This window comes from Streptopelia decaocto (assembly GCF_964273445.1).
Source record: "Streptopelia decaocto genome assembly, chromosome: 9".
NCBI lineage: Eukaryota > Metazoa > Chordata > Aves > Columbiformes > Columbidae > Streptopelia > Streptopelia decaocto.
The window spans coordinates 2,414,897-2,421,957 of record NC_138664.1 but is presented as its reverse complement, the minus strand read 5'-3'; positions in this window follow the sequence as shown (position 1 = coordinate 2,421,957).

The following is a 7,061-nucleotide window of genomic DNA, read 5'->3' as shown; positions in this document are numbered from 1 at the left end:
GAGAACCGAGGTTCTTGTTTTCCTGCCTGTTGTACATGCTCACCTATCGGGCAAGCTTTCAAGCCTGGTGCCTCTTTCACACTTGATAAAATGAGTCTGTTTCTATCATGTAGCGTTGCTGCTTTGTAAATCTGAATACAAGTAAAGAAATTCATGTCTATTGCCAAATGTTCTGGCTCAATGCCATCCCTGGTGTTCTGGCTTCATCCAGATGACGAATGTTCCCTGTCAGCCTGCAGCCTAGTGAGAGGGGACAATGGCACAGAAATACTGTAATTATTTAATCAACTTTGCTTAGAATGTTAAGCAAATGCAATTCTTTAATACTCTGGCTTTACTATAGCTGTTAATTAACGTGCAAATGCAATTTGTACAGCAAAACCAAGTAGAGGAAACATTCACTTTTAAGTTACTTTACTCCCCTCTAGTGGTCTTATACCATATATACTTTATATAACACTTTTCATCACGATAGATTTAAGGAGAGTGTTAATATTGTGTAAAAAAACCAAACCAAACCAACAAAACCAACAAGTCTACTGGTAACTTCTCCTCCTTTCTGCTCATCTTCTCTTTCTATAGGGAAACTAGTTCAGTGACTTGGATTCTTGCCAATGCAACTCTAAATGGAACTGTTCTTTATATGTTGACTTTAATTAAAAGTCAAACCGAACCCATAGCTTTAAAATCAGCATGTACAGAAAAATCTTGGAGTTGTGTGCGAAGCATTTATGTGCCCTCAAACCTGTTTACAAGGGATGTTTGTGTCAACGTCGCGGTGACTCAGCCTGCAGCCCAGGCTGCAGGAACACCAGCAGAACCCGGTCACATCTGTGTGTTTGTTCTGTGGGACGTGCCAGTTTCGGTGCGTGTCTAAGGCTCTTTGGGCCTGTGCAAGTTGTGGGACATATGGAGACTGTCATATGACTGGGTTCCTCCTTTAAGCTTGCCAGTTGGCCATTTTGTGTAGGATGTGGCTTCCACTAGCTGGAAAACAGATGAGGACCTACAGGATCAGAATGGAAACTTCTACTTTTCCAGTAATCCCCTGGTTCTTTGCTCAAGTTACGGATGTTGTAATCAACACTATACAGGTGTGCTGCACAGGCTTAATTTAGCAGTAGTTAATGGGTAAGTTCTTGGCTAAATTTTTCTTTGCTTCCTGGAGTCTGTACTTTAAAGGCTGTGAAATGTCCTTGGAGAAGATTGGGTACCTCATAAGACACTGGTCTCCTCTCAATTTTCTGCTCAGAGAGTATATTAAGAAAAACGTAGACAGAGGATTCACTTTTCAAACTACCCACTTGTAAATTTTCAGATTTCCTCTAGAATGCCTTGGACCAATATTTGGAATAAAATAATGGGGAATAAGACGGGTATAGAGACAATAAAGAAAATGTTGACAATTTTCCATTTGAAAATACAGTTCTCTTAAAATACTTCGCAAAATTTTGTTTGCCTTCATATTTAGTTATGGAAGAAAAATGGAGACATTCCAAGAATCAAACCAGTTTAACACTATTTTGAGTGGAACCTTTTGTTTTAAAATGAGTCTTCATTTGTAAACTTTTGCAACTCTAAAAAGTCAAAATTGAAATGAAACAGTTTAGGAGATCCAATCCTGGCCTTTTTGCTGCATGATTTTTCTTTTGTGGAAAACTTAAGTATCCCAGTTTCCTTCCAAGCTGGAAGGAAACCAAATGTGAAAAGTAAAATCCTTCATAAAACGTAACTCCTGTCTTCCTGCAGTGCTCTTACAAGGGATTATTTGCCTGTGTCAGCGATGCGTGTTATAATAACCAATAGCTGGGGAAACTATTTCCTACGTTTCTCAAGATTGTTCCCTTTAGGTCATTAGCAGATAGTTCTAATAAACATGAGCTGAGCCAGTGGAGGTTTTGACTCTATTTATCACTGCGGATGTCTGAGCAGTCCCTGTGGGAAGTTGTGACCAATTCATCAGCCGGGGAGTTTGACTTTTTCTTAACTCTTCTCTTCAACAGCAGTGTCAGCGGTCAAACTAAATCAAAATCACTCACATGAACACGTGTAGGAAGCAGGTAAAGTACGTAATGTTGAAATAAAATTGTCTGTACAGCTGCAAAAAGCACACGAGCAGGCAGCGGGTACGGAAGTTTCTTTACTCAGAGGAGCTGGCCCTGGGCAGGGAAGGATCTGAGGATGCTTGGGGTGTCCTGCCTGACACCTGGCAGCTCCGCAGGTGGACCTGCCTGCTCCCCCTTATTATCATTCTCATCCCTTTTTGTAGTTTTGGAAGAATGAGACTGTTGACAATGAAAATGGATCTTAAAAATGACTGTGCAAGTGCTTATATCCAAAAGCTGTAAAATCTAGTTCTGGTAAATGGAAGTTCTGGAGTCATGCTAGAGATGTACTTACTGCACATGTTTCTGCCTTGCTGTCAGAGTGTTTTCAGCACTGCCACGGTTTGCCTGGACCTGGTGTCGAATGGCAATCGTTAATTGTCTGGAGCTTGCTTTCTGTGCTCCTAATGTAGTGCAGTCTCAGTTGGGGGTTCTGAGAGCTTCTGGAGTATGAACAATCCTATAAATTAAATCACCACACTGTCTGCTGAATGCTTTCTTGCAGAAGTGCTGGCAACTGTGCAACATATTTTGCTGATCATCTGAAAAACAGCAACTTCTACACCTGGCAGCTGTCAGACTGTTTTCCTGAAACAAGGCGGTGAGCTCTCGCTCAGGAGTAGGATTGAACCGTGCAGACTCGGGTTTATAGCTGGGATTTACAGATTAACACACTGTTGTACATCCCAGCATCTTCCTGGGCTCAGTCCCTCCTGCATTCTGCATGAGTGGAAGAAGTTCCTCAGATTTTCTTTCTACCCTGGTCCTTCAGTCCCACTTAACAGAACACAGAATTTGCTTCCAAATGTGTTAGAAGAGCTTTCTTCTCCGGGATAGGATTTTGATTAAGCACAGGGCTAACCCTTCTCATATCATGGGGTTTAGCCAGTGGCATAAATTACAATGTTTTCTTAAGTATTTCATTTTAATTTTTCCATTTTTTTCCCTTGCAACTGGTATCATACAGTTTTTGATCACAGGAAGAGCAGCTTGTGAAATAAACCCTTCAAAGCAGAGTAAGTAGTTACCAGGGTTGCTTAAGTCAATTTAACCCTAAAATACAGTTTATGATACCATTGGAGGGAGGAGGGAGAGGTGAAAACCAAAACCAAAACAGCCCCACAGGAAACACTGTAAGATTTCAAATGCTGGGATGCCCTAGTAAAATCAACTTTTTCCAGGATTCCACGGGGAACGACCGTTGTCAACACGTGCATATCAGTGATTCACTGAATTGATACAATGGTGTAGTTGTTTTCATAACACATTTAGGTCTTAATTTGTCACTATTTAACATGTGTATTAGAGCATGATACACATGCGAATTCTAAAGACTTATTTTTTACAAGTTGGAGTAAATTCAAAAGCATTAATTTCTTGTTTTAGACAACACTGCCAAGATTTCTCTTTGTATTTTCACTGTGCAGGACCCTGAATATTCAGCAAGACTGCACAGACTTGTTGCTGTTTGTGACAAAACCTCAGGTAAGTAGCGAGCCGTGTGCATGGAGCAAGGAATGCAGAGGACTGCATGTTTTGAAAAGGAGAAAAGATTTTGTAGCCAATTGTATGGAAGGAATTATTTCCATTTCTCCATAATGAATCAGAATCCATGGTACGTTCTGTTTGCAGAAACTCCACCGCTCTAGCTTAGCTTAACTGATGGGATGGCATTCATCACACTGAAGTCAGGCCATGCTCTCAAGTCCACTGCAATAAGTGGAGGGGGGAAAAGAATTCTCTCAGGCTTTGGACTAGGCTTGTAGTGCCAAAGGAAGTTTCTCCAGATCACTGCAGTGCAGGGAAACTCTGTTTTCCCAATAGTTTATCATAAAATGCGTCCAGACTGGAGCCTCTGAAAGATTTCCTTATCTTGAAAAGGCAGCATGAATCTGCTTATTTACATCACCCACTGTTTCATCTATAAAATTAGACTTCCTCCTTCTTACTGATGAACAGGAGTGGGAAAAGTCAGCCTTATTATATATCCATCTATCTATTGATAGCTATAGATGTCCTTTTTCCCAAGCATCTCCTGCCCATGAGTATTTTTCCTTGGCTCTCCTTGCGGCTGTCAGATGACATTTCCTCTGCTGTTCAACCTCTGTTCTTATTTATCTGAAGTTGGGGGGCTTTTCATTTGTTTGTTTGTTTTATTGAAAGGAGTTCACAAAGCTAAAAACGTTTTTCAACATTCTTATTTAAAATGTGTAAAGTGTCAAAACCTGTCCCTTTAAAAAAGAAATGTAGCAGACCGATCTCTTCTGAACTCCACCCCGTAATAGAAATTTTGGGTGGATCTGGCATTGATAATTTGCGAACCACTTGGGATGTTCTAGACGCAGTATTTTTTTAAGCTTTTTTTTTTAATGTTAGCATTGCTTCCCCCATTTAAATTGAGCCACAGTATTTGGAACCTATTGGAACTTCTTACTCAACAAGCTTCCTTAACTTCACTTGGTTACTTGTAAAATGAATATATTTTTGAATTAGCTGCAATTATTATTTCCTGTTTCCTTATAAAGAAGGGCAACCTGATTATTTGCATTATTTATATGCTTTATAGCTATTTGTTTTAGGACACAATCAGCTTGATGGGAGTTGAGCCAATACATAAATGAGAAGGGGTTAATAACGAAACAAAATAATCTTAAAGCTAATAGGAGTTTCCTGTTGACTTCTGGGGGCTGAATATACCCAAGTAACAATATTGGAAGTGCAAGATGCAATATATTAAAGATATATGCATTATGAAATGGATCATGTTCTGTCTAGTGTTGTGTATAAAAGACCTTGCATGTGAGGGGCATTTTGAGGTGATGAAGACTGGCTGCTGAAACTTATCAAGCTGATAGAACAACCCTCCAGTGATCCTCAGGAAGTCAATTTTAATACTTTCAGCAGACGGGGGGGGAAGGAAATGAAAAATCCCCAAATGAGAAGAGGGTTCATTCAGCCTTAAGAAGCAACAGTTAAGGAGGATCTTACTGTTCTCTTTGGGATACTGAGGTTATAGAGCCTGACTCTTTGGGGTGAGCAGTGGCAGGGGGACAGGCAACAGGCACATGTTCCAACAAAAGAAATTCCTACTAAGTATGAAGAAAAACTGAATTGCAATGAGGGTTGTAAAACCACTGACTGGGTTACCCTGGAAACATGAGTGTCTGTCCTTGGGGATATTCAGAACTCAGCTGGGTAGGACCTGAACAGGGTGCTGGGCAGGGTACTAGACCAAATGACCTCCACAAGTCCCTTCCGACCTAAATTCATCATTGATTCTATGAGAGATGTATGCAATGCTCTCATAATGTTATTTCTCAAAGGAAGGGCCTTGCGAATGGAATGTAGTGGGTTCAGAGTCTAATCCCCGGTCTCTTATTACCTATTTTATTATTTTAACTGCATCATGGGGCAACTCCCTATCAACCAAGACATCTCATAGCTAGAGGAATACTGGGATGGAAAACAGAGGCAGAGCCACCCAATCCCTTGCTGACACAACGTTTGAAGGAATGTGGGGCCTGATTCAGCTGTCTTTGTTCGAGTCAGTAGGGAGTTCTGCATAAATGAGAGCTACAACAAGAGGCTCCTAGTTACTGATTTCCACCCACTTGGAACACACTCATTCTAATAAAAACTTGTATCCGTTTTGCTCAACGTCTTAGACTCAAAGTTCACCCAGCAGTTGGCATTTCAGGCTAAGCCATGAAATTTATTTTACTTTGCTACTGAGCTTACAGGTGGGATTTAAGAGGTCATCGGAGAGAAATGTAAGATTGATGAAATGAGGCTTGCAACTGTTAATCTGGCAAAGCTCCCATTAAAGTTGACAGTATTATAGCTGACAGAAAGTAGTGTATGTATTTCCTTTTCTTGCACTAGATTTAATATTTAAATCAAATAAACAATTGCTATTGTTAAACTTCAGGTTTTCTACCTGTACACATAGAATTAAATGTCAATGTATGTATTATATTAGACTGGGACTTTATAAATTATTATTTTCCATTCCACTGTATTTTATTTGTATTTCTATTCAACACTGGTCTTGCAAAAGATGGGTTGTGCTTCCCCTTCCTGGAGGACAGAATAGAAGTCACAGGTTTTCTTATGCTTTAGTTATCTTTCATTTAGTACCCCCATAATTAACTCTGGTTAATGTAATCTCATATGTCTTCAGTAATTAGAGATGTAGTATAACAGTTTCACTCTTCTTAGATAAGGATTGATTGAAAATGAGACCTGGTTTTAGAAAAGTAAATAGCTATGAATGCGGTACAGAACTTTCCTAAAGTTGTACTGAAAAGGGGTATCTGAATTAGGGCATCTCTTGAGTTTCCTTCTGCTTTCTTTGGCACTGATACTGAAGAATACAGGTGTTTTAGAGGAGTAGGAACATCTGTTTCGTGCAGATCTTAGTAAGGACAAATCCCATTATTGGTGGGGTGATATCAAAATGTGCCTTGTTCTTGTAAATTAAAGGGATCGTTTGGTTTAAACCAACATAAATTCTGTGCTAAAACTATTCCATAGAGGCATAAACAGGAGAGATGTGTTCTGAATCTGTATAAAATGTGATAGATTTATGGTCATTTGGATACAACTGAGATAAAATGCTGGAATTTCCCCAGAAGCCCATAGGCCCCTAATGTTTCAACCAAGAAAGACTCTCTTTTAATTCTTATAATATTACAGAATTATTACTCCAGCACTTGGCACAGTATCACAAATTATGGTGTTAAATGCTAATGCAGGTTGGATTTCCTCCTCTATCATTAGAAACTCAGCTGACAGATGAAAACTTCAAACAAAACCATTTGTAAAAAGGAAGTAAAAATCTGAAGTGAAATTTGTTCCCCAAAAGCTATAATTAATGGATCTCATAGCTAGTTAGCATAGTTTGTCTGACCAAACTGCATTAAGAAAAATGGGTGATAGCTTGGTTTATTTTGAGTT